At 51.5% G+C, this 20,414-nt stretch overlaps 1 protein-coding gene across 1 annotated transcript in view; it reads right to left on the bottom strand.

Annotated features, from left to right (window-relative positions):
* LOC144946265 (metabotropic glutamate receptor 2-like) overlaps positions 1–20,414 on the bottom strand; it is a 92,567-nt gene that overhangs the window by 48,412 nt on the left and 23,741 nt on the right. The window contains 1 exon segment of the mRNA XM_078875158.1: positions 347–459. The gene's annotated coding sequence lies outside the window, so the exon portion shown is untranslated.

The following is a 20,414-nucleotide window of genomic DNA, read 5'->3' as shown; positions in this document are numbered from 1 at the left end:
AGTGCCAATCTCCAATTAACACTGCTGTGGTGCGCATATGCGGGGACGATACTCTTATGCGGCGACGGAAGCTCATTTCATGCTAATCTCTCTCTCCCTAATCTCCCCCATTAACACAACTGACGTGCTTGCGTCCGGGAATGTAATTCCTTTCCAGCTCAGACCCCGCTTGCTTGCCCATCGCCACATAAATGTAACCTCTTGTTGTAACAGCTCTCTCGCTGGTTCAGCAGTTCCACTGCTGGATTATTTTTTTCCGCCTGAGGACGACCGCTTGTGTTGCGATCGAAACGTCGTGATTTATAATCTTTTGTTTTATTTTACTTTTCTTCCCATGTGACTTTACCGGAAGAAGAAGAAGGCAGAAGACGGAAGAGGAGGAGGAGGGACGAGTGGTCGTAGTAGTCGTAGTGGTAGGAGGAGATCCGCGTGCAGCTCGCCACTCTTTAAGTGTCCTCCCTGCAGAGAAGAGAGGCAGCGCTCGCCCCGTGTCTGCTGTCTCACCGAGAGCACCTCCGCTCTGATTTGTCGCGGTCAATGGGAAATTGAGTCGCAGCGAGAGAATATCTCTCTTTTTGTTATTAATTTGTGTCATTGTACACATGAACCTTATGGCGGGACTCCGGGGTCTTTCCATAAGGTTCACAAAAAAAGTTGCATATATATCATTATATATAGTTATATATAGTAATATATCATATATAAAGTTACATATGTTACATATAAAACGTTATATATAATGATAGATACATAACGTATATATCATATATCACGTTTTATATATATATCCATTATATATAAGTATATTATATATAGCTACATGTATAAAATAAATGATATGTAATTAATTTCAATTTGCGACGACCATTCGAGCGCGCGACAGCAATTTCGATGGGCCCAGAGCCCGCGACGCGAGCCGCCCACTCGCTAACCGCGAAGTGGCTCTGAGTGGTGGTGGTGGTGGGTGGTGGGCGGTGGTGGGTGGTGGTGGGTGGTGGGGGTGGTGGGTGGTGGGTGGTGGTGGGTGGTGGTGGTGGGGGGTGGTGGGTGGTGGTGGTGGTGGTGGTGGTGGGTGGTGGGGGTGGTGGGTGGTGGTGGTGGGTGGTGGGTGGTGGTGGGTGGTGGTGGGTGGTGGTGGTGGGTGGTGGGTGGTGGTGGGTGGTGGTGGGTGGTGGTGGTGGGTGGTGGGTGGTGGTGGGTGGTGGTGGGTGGTGGTGGTGGGTGGTGGGTGGTGGTGGGTGGTGGTGGGTGGTGGTGGTGGGTGGTGGGTGGTGGGGGGTGGTGGTGGTGGGTGGTGGGTGGTGGTGGGTGGTGGTGGGTGGTGATGGTGGGTGGTGGTGGGTGGTGGTGGTGGGTGGTGGGTGGTGGGGGGTGGTGGTGGTGGTGAGCAGCGTGAGCGGTGTGGCTGTGACACTCGGGGGGCGAGAGAGCGACGAGATGGAGCCACGCATGGAACGCGTGATGCTGCTGCTGATGTTGTTGCTGTTGCTGCTGATGATGTTGTTGTTGCTGCTGTTGTTGTTGCTGCTGCTGTTGTTGTTGTTGCTACTGTTGTTGTTGCTGCTGCTGTTGTTGTTGCTACTGTTGTTGTTGCTGCTGCTGTTGTTGTTGCTACTGTTGTTGTTGTTGCTGCTGCTGATGTTGTTGCTGTTGCTGCTGATGATGTTGTTGTTGCTGCTGTTGTTGTTGTTGCTGCTGCTGTTGTTGTTGTTGCTACTGTTGTTGTTGCTGCTGCTGTTGTTGCTGTTGTTGCTACTGTTGTTGTTGCTGCTGCTGTTGTTGTTGCTACTGTTGTTGTTGTTGCTGCTGCTGTTGTTGTTGCTGCTGTTGTTGTTGCTACTGTTGTTGTTGTTGCTACTGTTGTTGTTGCTGCTGCTGTTGTTGCTGCTTCTGTTGTTACTGCTGCTGTTGTTGTTGCTGCTACTGTTGCTGTTGTTGCTGCTGTTTATTGTTTAATCCCAGCCTTACCGAGAGGTTTTAATAGTTGTGTTTGTTTGTTTTACCAATTAGTTGCGTAGTTATTATTATTATTGTAATATATTATTACTTCTGTTTGCGCGTTCTACTTTAGCACAGGTCGCCCGCAACGCCCTCGCAGCTCACCGCTGGGTAAGGGACAGGGCTCCACTCCACTAGCGGTGTGTAGCCAGGGGGCGGGGGTGGGGGGGTGAGGTGGGGGGTGGGATTGAGGTGGGTGGTGGAGGTGAGGTGGGTGGGTGGTGGAGGTGAGGTGGGTGGTGGGGGTTTCGGTGAGTTGGGGGTGAGGCGATGTGTGAGGTGAGGTGGGAGGGTGAGGTGGGTGGTGGGGAGGGGGTGGGGGGTGAGGTTGGTGGGGGTGAGGGGGTGGGGTGGGGTGGGGAGTGAGGTGGGGGGTGGGGGTGGGGGTGAGGTGGGGGTGAGGTGGGTAGTGGGGGGTGAGGGGTGGGGTGGGGGGTGAGGTGGGGGGTGAGGTGGGGGTGGGGGGTGAGGTGGGGGGTGGGGGTGAGGTGGGGGGGAGGGGGTGAGGTGGGGGGGTGGGGGTGAGGTGGGAGGTGGGGGTGAGGTGGGAGGTGGGGGTGAGGTGGGGGGTGGGGGTGAGGTGGCGGGTGGGGGTGGGGGGTGAGGTGGGGGGTGGGGGTGGGGGGTGAGGTGGGGGGGTGGGGGTGGGGGGTGGGGGGTGAGGTGGGGGTGAGGTGGGGGGTGAGGTGGGGGGTGAGGTGGGGGGTGGGGGTGAGGTGGGAGGTGGGGGTGAGGTGGGGGGTGGGGGTGGGGGTGAGGTGGGGGGTGGGGGGGTGAGGTGGGGGGTGGGGGGTGGGGGGTGAGGTGGGGGGGGTGGGGGGTGAGGTGGGGGGTGAGGTGGGGGTGAGGTGGGGGTGAGGTGGGGGGTGAGGTGGGGGGGTGGGGGGTGAGGTTCTGGGGGGCGTCGCGCGACCTGCGCGCACGCTGAACGAGGCGGTGCAGCTGAGAGACGCCACCGCTCCCCATCAGCGCCATGCACCGTCATCATCATCCCCATCCACATCATCACCATCCTCGTCATCATCTCCCCCATCATCCCCATCATCCTCATCACCATCCACATCATCATCATCCTTATCACCATCATCATCTCCGTCATCATCGTCCCCATCATCCTCATCATTATCCTCATCACCATCATCCTCATCACCATCATCCTCATCACCATCATCATCAACATCAGCCTGTGGGCAACCCCCTGCAGCAGGGTCTACATCCCCGCGCCCGCCCCTGCGAGCCGCCGTCGCCTCTTCGCGATCCCACGATGTAACGATCCGCACGTGCCCCCCCCCCCACCAGCCCCCCCCCCCACCAGCCCCCCCCCCCCCCCCCCCCCCCACCAGCACCCCCGTCCCCTCGCCCGCCACCTCACACGAACCGATTTCATCGCTCCGTTCTCCATCCCACAGCTGTCACTGCAATCGACGTTCTTCCACCTCCTCCTCACCGCCTCCGCCACCCCGGCCCTCCTCCTGCCGAAAGCCCCAATGCACTTAACCCCCCCGCCCTCTGGGTTGATGCCATCACCCCCTGCACGTGCCCCCCCCCCACCCCTCCCTCAACGTGTCTCCCGACCCGAGTTCGATTCCCATCTCGCAGCATAGCGACACCTCGTCTCGATTGTCTGAACCCAATCCTGGGCCTCCCCTAGGTCGACTCAGCCTCAAATTAGTACCCTGCGAGGTGTGTAAACACATCGCTCACCGGGGAGACAAAGGCGGTCGGGCGGTGGGTTCGCTGGCCCGCCCACCAACCCCCCCCGTGTGCCGTGCCGGCCTTCATTGGCGTATCTACCTTTTCCCGCAAACCACCGATTGGCACGGTCGGCGACGTACGGTGCAAACGAAGTTCAACGCATCATCGTCACCACGTGGCATGGGGCAGATAGCCCGCAGTAGGTGCGTCCACTGTGGTCACGTGGTGTTTCCACTCTCACCCCCCTCCGTCTTGGAGTGCCGACGTGGCCACAAGTCGTGGCCGCGTCTTTCCGGCACAGATCCCTTACGATGTCGCCATCACTCTGTTGGCTTCATATTCTTAGTTTTTTTTCGGTAAAGTCACGAAGGTAAAAAATGTAAAATTAATAAAAGTAAAATAAAAATAAAATAAAAATCACGACGTTTCGGAGGCAACACAAGCTTCCGTCTTCAGGTGGAACCGTCACAGCACGATTGCTGTATCAAGTAAGAGAAATTCCAAGAAAACCGTCTTTGTATATATACTGGTTGAGGGTGGGAGGAGCCAAGGCAGGCCCCTGGATATTATTATTATTATTGTGAAGTTGGTGCGGCTAAAGCCGCTGCTAGGAATGAGCCTTTGTTGTGTAGACTGGTTGAACTGGGAGGTTCCAAGAGTCCTAATTAAAAGGAGACCTGATGGTTCAATGTCTATAGGAAAGCCACCCATACGGATGCTTACCTAAAACCTGATTCCCACCACCATCCATCCCAGAAGAATTCCCTCATCAAGACTCTACACCATAGAGCCCAATGCATCTCCGACCAGGAACACATTGCCAGTGAACTCAAGCACGTACGCCAAGCTCTTAAGGTTAATGGTTACTCCTACTACACAATCCGCAAAGCCATCACTCCAACCATCAAGAAGGATCCTGTTGAGGAGCCTTTCAAAACCATCACCTTACCCTACATTGCTGGGGTCACATAAAAGATCTCCAAAATCCTGATGTAACACAAGATCCAGGTCCGATTCAACACAGTACATAAAATCCGTGATTTGGTCCCGTCTGTAAAATATGTGGTTCCAGACATACAGTACCCTGGCGTCTACAAACCAAGTTGCCTCTGTGGTAGCAGTTACATTGGATAAATTAAACTACATGTCTCGGACCTTTCGATTTAAAGCTTTCGTGACTGCAGGGATTCATCTTCTTGGTTCTTTCGGTAAAGTCACGTAGAAGGGAAATAATAAAATAATAAAAATAAAACATTATAAAATAATTCTCACGACGTTTCGGCTACAACGCAAGCAGCCGTCCTCAGGTGGAGAACAGGTCTGTCGAGGAGACAGAGTCTGAATGACACACCCCAGGCTTGGAGCGTCTATTTTAGCTGGGATGGAGGGGGGATGCTGCTAATCCTGCATAATGCACGGGCATAATATGACTTTAAACCCCCCGCCAAACCTCCTACGCATTTCACAAGTAGTACTAATCGCATATCTGCATTTCCCATAATCATGCTAAATCCCTCTTGATATGCAAATTATTTTGTCAAGGTGCTCTTCCCCCCTCCATCCCAGCTTAAATAGACGCTACAAGCCTGGGGTGTGTCATTCAGGCTCTGTCTTCTCGACAGACCTGTTCTCCACCTGAGGACGGCTGCTTGCGTTGTGGCCGAAACGTCGTGAGAATTATTTTATAATGTTTTATATTTATTATTTTATTATTTCCATTCTACGTGACTTTACCGAAAGAACCAAGAAGATGTCTCGGACCGCATCCGTGAACATAAAGCAGACCTGAAACCCGGTAGGACAAACACCTCAGCCGTGGCAGATCACTGTTACAATTCAGTGGGCTCACATGACATTGACTTCTCCAAGACAGAGGTTCTCTGCAAGCCATCTGGCTACCATGAGAGATTCGTTCATGAGGCGATCCACATATACAAATGTAATATCGTTGAGGACTCTTGGACGCCGGGGTTGAGGCACACGTATTTATTCCGCAACAGTTGTCACAACCGCGGACATACAACACTGGGAGGGGGGTATCGGCCCCCTCACCCGGCTAGCTGGGAATACACTGCTAGCTATCTCTGACCTACCTCCTAGTCCTCCACTAACGGGCTAGGGGAGGCTGTCTGGCCCGACACCGGTAAGTCGGGCTACGGTACCCGGAGTCCCAGAGCACTAGCTCTGGTTCTCGGGACCACGCCGCTGGCTCGGTCCTGCGCGGCCCTGACAAGGGCGGCGACCCAGGGGAGTCCAGGGCTCTAGCTAGACGATCTTCGGTCTTCACTGGTTTAGCTTTAACATTGTACCCCGAGCTCTCTGGCTCATCTCCATTTTATACCAAAACCCCCCGCTGAGGGGTGGGGCCAGCCCCCCCAGGCTGCCCTGTGCGGACGTCGTTGAGAGCACCTCCCCGTGCACTCACGAAGCCCCGCCCACTGTGTTTGTTTCCCGTGTGATCCTATGTATACAGCCCCTCCGTAACACCCCTACACAAACACAGTGACAATTTCAACCGAGAAGATGGATTCTGGCTCAGCAATCATTGGAAGGACGTAATAAACCATTTCGGATCTTAACTGATCGTATTCACGTTTACGGTGACTTTCAGACCGCAGTCCACTCACTGGCATTGACAATATATATTTTATTCTCCGCAGGGAATGGATTATTTGCTCCGCTGCAAGTCTCCTATCACCACTCTCCCATTGACATATTTTGTTGCTTCCTCTTAGTACCTTTCACGCGACGGTCAATGGTATAATGTATAGCAGATTGTATAATAATAAATAGTATAAAAGTGTAATTTTTAATATAATGTATGAGGTAATATATAGTATCGTAATTGTATAGTGAATATACAGTAGTGTGGTATACAGTAGGGTGGGTAGAATAATACATAGTGTAATATTACAATGTATAGTCTAAGGTATAGGGTGGTGTATAGTAATACAGTATATAATTTTATGTTGGGTTTGTCTATGGCAGTATATAGTACGGGGTAGACCCGTGTGATGTAAGAGAAAAAAGTTTAGCTGGAGGCATATTATATTTTTTTCGAACATAGAATTGTAATGTATGACTTACTGTTAGTAGCTCAGCTTATTGGAGAGTATATTTAGTATGTTGATGATACTGATGTAGTTTATATTTTAGTTTTTTACGTGGTGGTTTAGTTGCTGCAGCTCCATACTATTAACATTCCTTCCCTTTATTAATGCTAACCCTACTCTCTCCCTTTGATGCTGCTAATCCTGCATAATGCACCGGCATAATATGACTTTGAAACCCCCCGCCCACCTTCTACGCATTCCACAAGTAGTGACTAATCCCATATCTGCATTTCCCATAAATATGCTAAATTCCTATTGATATGCAAATTCCTTTGTCAAGGCGCTCTTCCCCCTCCAACCCAGCTTAAATATACGCTGCCAAGCCTGGTGGTGTTCATTCAGACGCTGTCTTTCCGACAGACCTGCTCTTCACCTGAGGACGGCTGCTTGCGTTGTGTACGAAACGTCGTTATAATTATTTTATTATGTTTTATTTTTATTATTTTATTATTTCCCTTTTACGTGACTTTACCGAAAGAACCAAGAAGATGAATCCCTGCAGTCACGAAAACTTTAAATCGAAATTGAACAACAACACTTTCAATTATCCTGCTGTTGTCCCATCCTACATAATGTGTCCAGACAGTGCCATTCTCCACTTGCATCATCATTCTGACCAGGTCGTCTGTTTCTACGTTTTGTATCACTTAAACTTTGGTCAACTCTTTGGTTCCTGGCGTCGATGCATTAAAGAGTGCCAATGTCTTATCTCTGGCAGTCTATTTGTCAAGTGCAAGTCTCGTAGGCATACAGAACTTAAACCTCATCAAAACTATCGTTTATTTGAACAGGTAAGGCTCCACTGAGCTGCTTTGTAGCTTATTTTCTCAGAAGCGACCTGGCTATCACAAATGAAAGCTCAACCAAGTAGCTTCTCATCATCATCATCGCGTGGATATTTATAGCAGCAGACAAATACCCGGAGAAAAGTCAATGCGACCACACGGAGAGTGACACGCAGACTCGAAATGTACAGCAGCAGGCGTCAGGGTCGAGCACCGAACCCACCGCAACCTCCTGTATACCACGCGAGATAGCTAACATCACCATACGTACATATACACACATACAGATACAAATCCCCCGTATAGCCTTAACAGACTGTAGGGGCAAGTGTTGTTAGCGAGCACCTATGAAGGCCGGAACGGTACACGAGGGTGTGGGTGGCCAGCACCACGCCCGACCGCCTTTGTCTCCCTAGTGGCAATGTTTACATACTGCACCAGGTACTCATTTGAGGCTGAGTCGACCTAGGGGAGGCCCGGGATCGGTTCAGATAACCGTCACTGGTGTTGGCCGTGAGTGGGAATCGAACCCGTGTCGCCGGGTTCATGGCGCAGCGCGCTAACCGCAACACTATCGCTCCCCATTTACACACACATACACACACATACACACACATACACACACACACAAACATACACACAAACATACACACAAATGGAATGTCGGCCCTGGACGTGTGGGTTTGGAGGCCGGTGCCCTCCCAGCCCCTCCACGCGGGGTGGGGGGGGCGACCGCAGGTTCGCTGTCAAGGCGATATTAGCCGTGCGGAGTGTTCGATGGAGCGGCATTGATTAGATAACGCGCTCTCGTTAGCGGGAACCCCTGCGTGTCACAGTGGGCGTTGACGTGTCTCTGTGTCTCTCACTCGTTCTGTGTGTCTCACTCTCTCTGTGTGTCTCACTCTCTCTGTGTGTCTCACTCTCTCTGTGTGTCTCACTCTCTCTGTGTGTCTCACTCTCTCTCTGTGTCTCTCTCGGTCTCACTCTCTCTCTCTCTCTGTCTCTCACACTCTCTGTCTTTCTCTCTGTCTCTCTCTTTTTTTTACGACCAGAGGAATGAATAAGATGCTCGGTTTAGTCGGCACTTTGCTTCGGTCATCATTTAATTTTTTTGGTTTTTTTTGCCATTGCTTTGCTTTATGTGTTCACCCCCCCCCCTTTTTTAATTAAAGATTTTTCGCGTTTTACCATTATGCAACAAAATCAATCTGTGCTACTTTCTTCGTCGACACAAAGACCAACACGAAGAAGCACGCTCTGCTCCTTACCCCTTCCCTCTCTACCCTCTCTTTCTCTACCCCCTCTCTCTACCCCCTCTCTCTCTACCCCCCCCCTCTCTCTCTATCCCCTTTCTCTACCCCCTCTCTCTACCCCCTCTCTCATTACTCCACCCCTCGCTCTACCCCCTCTCTCTCTACCCCCTCTCTCTACCCCGTCTCTCTACCCCCTCCTCGCTCTACACCCCTCTCTCTATTTTCCACGTTATTTTTTCTGTCTCTGGCACTCCCTCTCTCTCTCTCTCCTTTCTCTCTCTCTTTATGTCTCCCTCTCTTTCTCCCTCTATGCCTCTCGCGTGACCTCGGAGAGAAAATCCACGACGCTCCGCCGGATCCATTCCGAACGGTCGATGGCAGCGCGAATGCCGAAAGTCCGCGACATCTCCTCCTCCCTCTCTCTCTCTCGCTCACTCGCCCCTCGCTCGCACTCGCCGCGTCCTCAAGCGCCCCCTACCCTGGTCGCTGTTCCCCTGAACTTCACGCCTCCACACCCGGTGTTGAGTACTCGGTCTACACGGGTCACGGACTGTGTCATCTCATCCACCACCAGCACGACCAGCACCAGCACACTGGTTTCAACCACCCCAGTGAAGGGCACGCCAACTCACTCACTCACTCACCCACCTACTAAACCACTCACTCGCTCGCTCATGCACTCACTCACCCACTCACCCACTCACCACTCACTCACTCACCCACCTATTAACCCACTTCCTTGTGCATTCACTTACCCACTCACCCACTGACCCACCTACTAACCCACTCACACACTCATGCAATGCACTCACTCACCCACCTACTAACCCACCTACTTTTGGCATTCACTCGCCCACTGACCCACCTACTAACCCACTCACACACTCATGCACTCCCTCACTCACACACCCACCCACTTGCCCAACTACTGACCTACTCACACACTCATGCACTCATTCTCCCACTCACTCACCCAATCACTCATCCTCTCACCCACTCAGCACACTGCAGGTCACCTCACTTCTCTCACAATGAGCGGCGTTGTGTCCCTTCAGCCGCTGTTTCTTAAAACCGCCTATCGCTACCATAAAGGGTAGCAGTTGCTAACACGAGTTTCTCTCAAAAAATGTATCTGGAGATGGTGGTGGTGGTAGTCTTTTAACAATTACAATATTTGACATATTTTTCTTATGAGATTCACACTGAGTCGTAGGGCTAATTTTAAGGAGGCTCCTGACACCACGTTTAATGTTTTATTTGTAAGAGGAGTTTTAGCCGATTAGTGATGCGTTGTGTTTCATGTACAAGTGGAAGAAAACCGGAGCAATTCGGAGAAAACCCCACGCCCTGCGCGAGGGAGCAACGCTCTATCCCCGTACAGACGGAACGAACAGAGGGGAGATCAGTCCACTTGCCGTACCGCCTTCTACTGACGGTACCTCCTCGACGCCCACGGGAAGGAGGGCAGTGTCACGACATCCGTACGGTAAACCACCAACCCTCGCTGCTGCCTTCACAGCGCTGGATTACGGGCAGCCGATGCACGTTGCCACCACTACCGCTGCCCGGCTTTGAGAGGCGGGTCGCAGTAGATTAGGGGACTATAATAATACGTGTGACAGATGCACATCGTTTTGGGAATTAGCTTAAAAACCGAACTAATGTGCTATGTGAATTGTCTATGCAACATCGCGCAGACTGGTCGCATTTGCCACCCTAGGTCGTATCGCCCCTTGGCTTCGAGTGACACTGATATTGTAATAATTCTTCTCCGGATCCTTCGGTTTTCCCCCAATTCCACATTTAGAATTGACATCACGCGTTTTGAGTATTTGGCTGCTGTAAACCACCACGCGATGATGATGGTGATGGTGATAAGCTAATTGGTTGAGCTGTCATTTGTGATAGCCAGGTCGCTTCTGAAAAAGGACTGGATGGCATCTCAGTGGGGCCTTACCTGGTTCAATACAAATAAATAGTTTAGTTAACACAAAGACACCGTAACATTAGCAACATAAAAAATCCCCCCCCCTGCCCCACCAAAACAAATCAATATTTGAAATGTATTTAACACGTAGGAGGCTTTCACTTGCTGCCAATATATTGGTTAAAAACTAAACACTATTATGGATTTCATGGCCAAAGTGTCGATTCGTTATTCGTTTCTGTGCTGGGTCTGACCGCCTCGTGGGTGATCACGTGGACTTTGTTTGAACGATAATCCCTCCACCACCCAGCGACGGAACCAATCAAATGGAGTTGTCACGTCACGTGTCAATGTGCCGATCGATTTGTTTTTATCAGACAAAAATAAACTGGAGGAGGATTGTTGAAAAGCCCAATAATAATAATGAAACTAATAACTTTTGATTTAAAGCTTTCGTGACTGCAGGGATTCATATTCGTGGTTCTTTCGGTAAAGTCACGTAGAAGGGAAACAATACAATTTTAAAAATATAAAAAATTAAATTCTCACGACGTTTCGACTGCAACACAAGCAATCATCATCAGGTGTGAAAAACACAGCAAGAAAAAATAAAAAAGTGGCGGTTTTTTCTTAACGTCAGCACCACGGACAGCGATTTTGGCAGTTGGTCAGATGGACGAGTCCATCTATGTTCGGAAAAGAGGAAGGGGGAGAGGAAGAGAATGGAATGCGGTCTGAAAGTCACCATAAGCGTGAGCACAATCAATAAAGACCCGAAATGGTGTATCAAATCCTTCCAACGATTGCTAAGCCAAGAATATGAAACAAATAACATTTGTTATTCTTATTGTCAAACTATTTAAACAATTTCATTTGACCAGGTAAGGCCCTACTGAGCTATATAGCTATTTTCAGAAGCGACGTGGCGAGCACAAATGATAGCTCAACGAAGTGGCTCATCATCACGTGCAAATGTGTAGCAGTCGCCAAATAATCTAAACGCTTGACGTTGATTCTAAATGTGGAGGAAAAGAACGGAGGACCTGGAGAAAAAAATCCAGGCGACCACGGGGAGACAGAAACACACAAACTCCAAATATACAGCAGTTGTCAAGGTCCTGGATCGAACCCACGACCGCCTGTATACCAGGCGAGGTAGTTAACATCTCAGCACGGTGGCGCCCATTATGAGTCGACGTTTCACTGGAGATTACATCCATCCAGCATCAGCAGCCGGTTTGTGCTGATGCAAAAAAAGAAATCCCCAAATCAATCGGTGTGCCACAATTACCCTCCCACGTGACGCGAAGACGTGATTTTAAATGAGATTGTCTCTGCGTGGGGTTGGTGGGTCACAGTTAAACAATTAACAATTCCGCCCACACGGCAAGACTTTATTTCATTGTCGCTTTGTAGTATTTGGTGGGCTACAGTTAACGATCGACATTCTACCCACACGGCGATCAGTCCCAAACGGAAACTTAATTATCTACGGCACATTTTTAATTGTGGCACGTATCAAAACATAAGGAGAGGTTTTTCCCGGTCCCCCTATTCTGGGAAATATGGTAAGATGCTCAAACATCAGAGAGATACCCAACGCCTTGAAAGGGAGGTGGGGGTTGCTATTTGGTGTTAGAATATCTTGAAACCTGTTTTATTGCTAGAAAAATAGAGTGGTTAAACCTCTTATTCGAACCTTTATTATACATCTAAATCTGACGTTGTCCTTAAAACACATATCCAGAAATCCGATATTTAACGTTGTTATCCATAACTCGTCCAAATACGCTCTTATATTTATTTTTAGCGGGACAAATGCGCATGGATCGCCCCTGGAGCAACAACAACAACAGCATTATTATTATTATTATGCACAATATAAATGCGGCGCTGTTTCCGCGCGCGTCCGCAAAGTGCCCCGTCGATGCACAGCGCCAATCGCCGTGCTCAATGAGCCATTGCCTCCTGCGCCAGGCCACCGCGCAATTAACCCACTACCCACCCACCCCCACCTCCCAACCCACACCAACCCACCACGCCCACCATCTCAATCCACGTGAAAATAGCCGAGAGATTTTAGGGGAAATGATGCGACCTGTTGCCTGCCACGGTGCGTGCAGTCCCACGTGGCTCACGGCGCTCGAGTCCAACTCACGGCCCCCCGATGCAGCTCGGGCGGCACAGTCGCATCGTCTCTTTGTTTTTCTTGTTTTAAAAAAACTAGGAACCTGTTTCTTTAATTTTGCAGGTGAAGGCCCCCACGGAGCTATACCACTCTCTTTTTTTCAGAAGCCCTGACCTGGATATCACAAATGATAGCTCAACGAAGTGGCTTATCATCACCAACACGTGGACAATTATAGCAGTAAGCCAAATACTCTCAAGGCGCGATGGCCTCGGAGAAAAGTCCACGCGACCACGGGGAAATATACAACAGGCGATCGAACCCACGACCTTCTCTATACCGGGCGAGGTAGTTAACATCTCGCCACCGCGACCCAACCCCCCAGATCACTCTTGAAAGTGAGACTCTCCCGGTCTATTCTGGAGTTTTGACCCAGTTAACCAACATGCACGTGACGCTGTTTCGATTGCCATGCCCCAGTCGCCTCTGTCCACCGAGCAGCAACAGCAGCAAGAGGTACAGTACGAACGGGGGTCGCCACAGTCAAGTCTACGCTGGGCAAGTGGCGGGTGGCGGGGTTCCGCGTGGGGGGCACCTCTCCCGAGACGCCTGGGAGGGGCGTGGGAGAAGCTCCCTCTACAGACGACCTCTCCCTCCCTCTCTCCCCATCTGTGTCAAGGCGCTGCATTCTTGGGACCTGGCCGACCTACCGGACACAACATGGAGAGACCATCTCTCTTTCTCCCCTCATTGTGGCCGCCCCCCAGTGGAAACAAACGTACAAGTCTCCCGTAGCCAAACGCTGCGGTGACCTCCAGTGGAGGTTAGCACACTGCACGTTGCCATCGGCCGTGTGGCTCAGACGAATCTCGCCAGGGGTAACAGACTTGTGCACTTTCTGCGGTGCCAGGGAGGATCTGCCCCACCAGGACTTACGCTGCCAGCGGCTCAACCCAATGTTCCGTCTTTTGGTGGACATCTTCAGGAAACTGGGGGTGTCCTTCTACAACAGCAGCTTCGTATATGGGGTGGTGCCTTAACTGGCTAACAAGCGCCATGACCTCGCCAACTTCGTCTGCGCCCAAGCGAAGATGGCGCTGTACAAGACGAGGAAAACGACGCTGCAAGGCTTTCCAACACACAGGTGAGCTGAAGTAGTCACTAATTGGCGCGTTGTTTACGTGACAAATCCCTTACAATAGGCTGTGTCGGGTGGTGGAGGGTTACGACACATTTATATTTATGCGATCTAACCCCAAAAACCTTAATTATTAATACTATTGGTCGCGAATGCCGACGTGGTAAACGGAACAGGTGTGTTCGTATCTCTGAAAGTTCGTAAGTGGAATGTTCGTAATTAGTGGAGCCCCTGAAATATTATTAAACTACTAAACTATGTTTTTATTTTACCAGCTAAGGCCCCACTGAGCTACTATGTAGTTCTCTCAGAAGCGACCACTTGGTCATCACAGATGACAGCCCAACGAAGCGGCTTGTTGTCGCGTGGGACTCTATAGCAGCAGCCACATACTCTGAACAATAACGGGAGTGGCAGCCAACAAGGATGAAACAAGCGGTTTGGGGAAGAGCCTTTATTCGCATCCAGCAGTGGATTGACCATGGCTGGTGATGATGATGATGGAAGTAGCTACAACACTCGCAGTTCCATTCTTATCTAGTGAGTCGTCCTCTCTCTCTGAGTCGCCCTCTCTGTCTGAGTCGTCCTCTCTCTCTCTGAGTCGCCCTCTCTCCGAGTCGTCCTCTCTCTCTGAGTCGCCCTCTCTCCGAGTCGTCATCTCTCTCTGAGTCGCCCTCTCTCTCTCTGAGTCGCCTTCTCTCTCTGAGTCGACCTCTTCCTCTCTCTGAGTCGCCCTCTCTCTCTGAGTCGACCTCTCTCTCTGAGTCGATCTCTCTCACCGTACTCTTTCCTGGTAATTTCCCTGCGCGACGAGAATGACAGCGCCAATACCACACGCGTGGTATGATGATGATGGTGGTGATGACGGTGGTGGTGATGGTGGTGATGATGACGGTGGTAGTGATGATGGTGGTGGTGATGATGATGGTGATGATGATGACGGTGATGATGTTGGTGATGATGATGGTGATGATCATGATGGTGATGATGATGATCATGATGGTGATGATGATGGTGGTGATGACTGTGGTGATGATGATGGTGATGGTGTTGGTGATGGTGGTGGTGATGATGATGGTGATGATGATGACGATAATAATGCAGGTGATGATGGTGGTGATGATGATGATGATGGTGATGATGATGATGACGGTGATGATGCAGGTGATGATGGTGGTTATGATGATGGTGGTGATGATGGTGGTGATGATCATGATGGTGATGATGATGACGGTGATGATGCTGGTGATGATGATGGTGATGATGATGACGGTGATGATGATGACAGTGATGATGATGACAGTGGTGGTTATGATGACGATTCCGTGAGGCCGCGTCACGTGATGGGGGCTCCGCTTGTGAGCGGAGACGTCTCGGGCGGTGCGCGCGTCCGAGCGCTCCTCGCCTGTTTCGTTATCTCGAGTGAGGGGGGTGGGAGGTGAGGAGCACGGTGTGGTCGTGCTGGTGGTGGGGAGGGAGGCAGGACATCGGGGAGGCCGCAGGTGGGGGGGGGGTCCGTGTCGTCGTTTATAGACGACGCCGGAACGCGGAACGCGGAGCGAGGAGGAGAGGGAATGTAAATGAGCGATGTCGCCACACGGGAGGATGTCGCTTCAGTGCGCCACGCGCCGTTGAGGGGCAGCAGGCGATGTTGGCAGTAACAGTTGGTTGTGTGCGTGTGTGTGTGTGTGCGTGCCTGTGCGTGTGTGCGTGCCTATGCGTGTGTGTGTATGTGCCTTTGCGTGTGTGTGTGCCTGTGCGTGTGTGTGTGTGCGTGCTTTGCGTGCCTGTGCGTGTGCCTTTGTGTGTGTGTGTGCGTGCCTTTGCGTGTGTGTGTGTGTGCGTGCCTTTGCGTGCGTGTGTGTCTGCGTTTCTTTGGGTGTGTGCGTGTGCGTGCCTATGTGTGTGACTGCGTGCCTTTGCGTGTGTGTGCGTGCGTGCCTTTGCGTGTGCGCGTGTGCGTGCCTTTGTGTGCGTGCCTTTGTGCGTGTGTGTCTGCGTGCCTTTGCGTGTGTGTGTGTGTGCGTGCCTTTGTGTGTGTGCGTGCCTTTGTGTGTGTGTGTGCCTCTGTGCGTGTGTGTGTGCGTGCCTTCGTGTGTGTGCGTGCCTGTGCGTGTGTGTGTGCCTTTGTGTGTGTGTGTGTGCGTGCCTTTGCGTGTGTGTGTGCATGCCTTTGCGTGCGTGTGTGTCTGTGTTTCTTTGCGTGTGTGCGTGTGCGTACCTTTGTGTGTGTCTGCGTGCCTTTGCGTGTGTGTGCGTGCGTGCCTTTGCGTGTGCGCGTGTGCGTGCCTTTGTGTGCGTGCCTTTGTGCGTGTGTGTCTGCGTGCCTATGCGTGTGTGTGTGTGCGTGCCTTTGTGTGTGTGCGTGCCTTTGTGTGTGTGCGTGCCTTTCCATCAAAAAAGTAACCTGCAGCGCCACACCTATTACCATCATTAGAGGAAAAAACGGTGATCCAATCTCCGACCCCCAGGAACAGGTTTGCAGATTTGCTGAGCATTTCTGTGAGGTCCTGGGGGAGGGAAAATCTCTCAGCCAGGAAAACATCATGGCACAAAGTGGGGATAACCCTGCTGAGGCTGCGGTGCCTCAAATATTGGAAGAGGTCACCCCCTGTGAGTGGCTGGCTGAGGTACCGGCTGTTGAGGAAGTACTGAGGGCGATCCGGAGTCTGAGACCAGGGAAGGCACCGGGCAGAGATGATCTCCCAGGCGAAATGCTGAGGGAGGGTGGCGTTTGTGCACAGACTGCCCTATATGACATCATAACAACAGTCTGGACCACTGGACGGGTTCCGCAGGACTGGAAGGATGCCCTGGTGGTCCCCCTCTTTAAGAAGGGGGACCGTACCGACTGTAACAACTACAGGGGCATCTCACTCCTCAGTGTGCCGGGTAAGGTCCTGGCAAGGATTATTCAACATCGCCTTGCTAGGCATGCTGAGGAGAGGCTTGCGGAGCCCCAATGTGGTTTCAGGAAAGGGCGGTCCTGCACAGATGCCATATTTTCTGTCCGTCTGCTACAGCAGAGGTGTAGGGAATTCCAAAAAGACCTACATCTCTGCTTTATTGACCTGGTCAAGGCCTATGATACCATCAGTAGGACTGGGCTCTGGGTTGTTCTTCGTGCTTTCGGAGTCCCTGACCCTCTGCTCACGATCATTAAGGACCTTCATGATGGTGAGCGGGCCCGGGTAAAACTACGTGGCCGGGAGTCGGAGCCTTTCCCTGTACACCTTGGGGTGCGACAGGGATGTCCTCTGGCTCCCACATTATTTAACATCTATTTCGACTGCGTAGTTCGTGAAGCCTTCAATAGCTGTACCGGGGGAATTACCATTTGGTACAGATACAATGGGAGGCTGATCGACGCCCGGGTGCGATCAAGGGATGGCTCCCTATTGGTCAACCACGTTATGTATGCCGATGATTTGGTAATAGCTGCTCATTCAGAAGAGGAGTTGGAGACGCTGCTGCTGAGACTGGAGCGTGCCACTAAGAGGTGGGGCCTTACCATCAGCCCCACCAAAACTAAGCACCTGCCTGGGTATTTTGTACCATCGGGCACTCCACCCCCACAACTCCCAATTGGTGATAGGGCAGTTGTAGAGAGAGTGGAAAGTTTCCCATACCTGGACAGTGTGCTCATGACCGGCTCCGGTTTGATAGCAGAGGTCTCACTCCGAATCAGTCGAACGGCATTATATTTTCATCGGTTGCGTAATGCTCTGTGGAAGCTACCTGTTATGCCGCTGCGCACAAAGCTTCAGGTCTTCTCTGACACAGTCATTCCCTCCCTTCTCTACGCTTGCAAAACGTGGACCCACCTAATGGAACATCTTCGCCTGTTAGGCTGGCCTGCCTACGATCCATCTCGGGTCTAACCAGGCTGGGTTGTGTGAGGAGCTCACATATCCTTGAAAGATCTGGACAAATCCCATCGGTGAGCTCCTCCGGCAGGCAAGGCTGCGTTGGCTGGGTGATGTAGCCCGCATGCCCAGCCACCGGATGCCCAAACAGCTTTTGTTCGGCCGGATCGAGGGGGCTAATCGGGCGCGGCACGGGCTAGAGAAGAGATGGAGTGATGTGGTACAGGAGGATGTGGAGCTGAGTGGACTTGCCTATGACTGGTATCAGTGGTGTCAAGATCGTCTTCTGTGGAGGAGGCTCGTGAAGGACGCTACTGGGCAGTTGGAGGCAGTCGCCCTCCAACAACAACGAAGGTGGAAGGAGCGACGAGCACAACAACGAGCGGAGCGCCGGGTGGCTAAAGCACAGCCAGTTGGCACAGTCGGGGTCACAGGTGGTGCATCGGCCACTCATCTCAGTCAGTCGACCCGTGGTCACCTACTTGGTCTGCCCCGTGACCTCCTGTCAGCGGGCGTTCGACACTTCACGTGGCCTCAAGGTGCACCTATCCTGGCACAAGCATCGTGGTGACGTCACCGCCACTTATTGGCGAATGGCGGTTGTTGTTGTGTGCGAGCCTTTGCGTGCGTGTGTGTGTAGCGGGGAGCGGTAGTGTAGCGGTTAGCGTTACGCTGCGCTATGAACCTGGCGACCCGAGTTCGATTCCCGCTCACGGCCGACACGGGTGACGATTATTTGAACCGGTCCTGGGCTCCCCTAGGTCGACTCCACTGGGATTTTTGCACACAGCGTTGGTGTACGGTGTTTTTTCTGCAATATTTTGCTGTCTTTTCTTGGATTTTCTGTTTGCACTTAGTCACATATTCACTTTAAGATGTTTTTTGTTCATGTTTTTGTTTTTTGTTTGTTGCGGTTGCACCCGATTCAAGAGCTGAATGGCTCACAGGGCTATACCTAATAAATGAACTTGAACTTGAACTTGAACTTGAACTTGACTCAGCCTCAAATCAGTACCTGGTGCGGTGTGTAAACATCGCCACTGGGGAGACAAAGGCGGTCGGGCGTGGTACTGGCCACCCACCCCCTCGTGTACCGTTCCGGCCTTCATAGGTGCTAGTCGCTAACAGCACTTGCCCCTACAGTTTGTCAAGGCTACACGGGGGATCTTTATCCTTTTCTTTGTGTGTATGTTCATGTATTTAGGGGTGAAATATGTGTGTATGCGTGCGTGTATGTATGTGTACGTGCGTGTGTATGTGTGTGTGCGGGTGTGTGTGTATATACGTGTGTGACTGTATGTGTGCGTTTGCATGTGTGCGTGTGTGGTTGTATGTGCGTTTAAGTGTGCTTGCGTGTGTGTGTGTGGGTGCATGTGCGAGTGTATCTGTGTAAGCGTGCGTGTGTGTCAGTGTATGTGTGTGTATGTATGTGTGTATGTGTGTCCGTGTGTATGTGTGTATGTGTGTGTATGTGTGCGTGTGTGCGCGCGTGCGTGCCGATCGCTCGCACATCAGAACAATTTAATAACCTGTTCCGTAATGCGTTCTACTGAAATAAAGTCGACCTTTTTATTCGCAGCAACAAAAATTTAATAAAAATGATGAAGCTCACTCTCACAAAAGTGATTTTCTCGTCGAGAAAGATGCGGCTGTTTGACACAATACCAAAGTGTGTGCGTGTGTCAGTGTGTGTGTGTCAGTGTGTGTGTGTCAGTGTGTGTGTGTCAGTTTTTGTCAGTGTGTGTGTCAGTGTGTGTGTCAGTGTGTGTGTGTCAGTGTATGTCAGTATGTGTGTTTGTGTCAGTGTGTGTCAGTGTCAGCCAGTCATCTCGGTCATCTCGGTCAGTCGACCCGTGGCACCTGCTGGGTCTGCCCCGTGACCTCCTGCCAGCGGGCGTTCGACACTTCACGTGGCCTCAAGGTGCACTTGGCCTGGCACAAGCGTCGTGGTGACGTCACCGCCACTTAGTGGCGAATGGCGGTTGTTGTTGTCAGTGTGTGTCAGTGTGTGTCAGTGTGTGTGTCAGTGTGTGTGTGTCAGTGTGTGTGTTTGTGTCAGTGTGTGTCAGTGTGTGTGTGTCAGTGTGTGTGTGTAAGTGTGTGTCAGTGTGTGTCAGTGTGTGTGTGTCAGTGTGTGTCAGTGTGTGTGTGTCAGTGTGTGTCAATGTGTGTCAGTGTGTGTCAGTGTGTGTGTGTGTCAGTGTGTGTCAGTGTGTGTGTGTGTGTCAGTGTGTGTGTGTCAGTGTGTGTCAGTGTGTGTCTGTGTGTGTGTGTCAGTGTGTGTGTGTGTCAGTGTGTGTCAGTGTGTGTGTGTCAGTGTGTGTGTGTCAGTGTGTGTGTGTGTGACAGTGTGTGTGTCAGTGTGTGTCAGTGTGTGTGTGTCAGTGTGTGTCAGTGTGTGTGTGTCAGTGTGTGTGTGTGTGTGTCAGTGTGTGTGTCAGTGTGTGTCAGTGTGTGTGTGTCAGTGTGTGTATCAGTGTGTGTCAGTGTGTGTGTGTCAGTGTGTGTGTG

Source organism: Lampetra fluviatilis, chromosome 40 (genome assembly GCF_964198595.1).
Source record: "Lampetra fluviatilis chromosome 40, kcLamFluv1.1, whole genome shotgun sequence".
In the NCBI taxonomy this organism is placed as follows: Eukaryota; Metazoa; Chordata; class Hyperoartia; order Petromyzontiformes; family Petromyzontidae; genus Lampetra; species Lampetra fluviatilis.
Note: the sequence above shows the minus strand (reverse complement) of the source record. Positions and strands in the feature narration are given on the sequence as shown.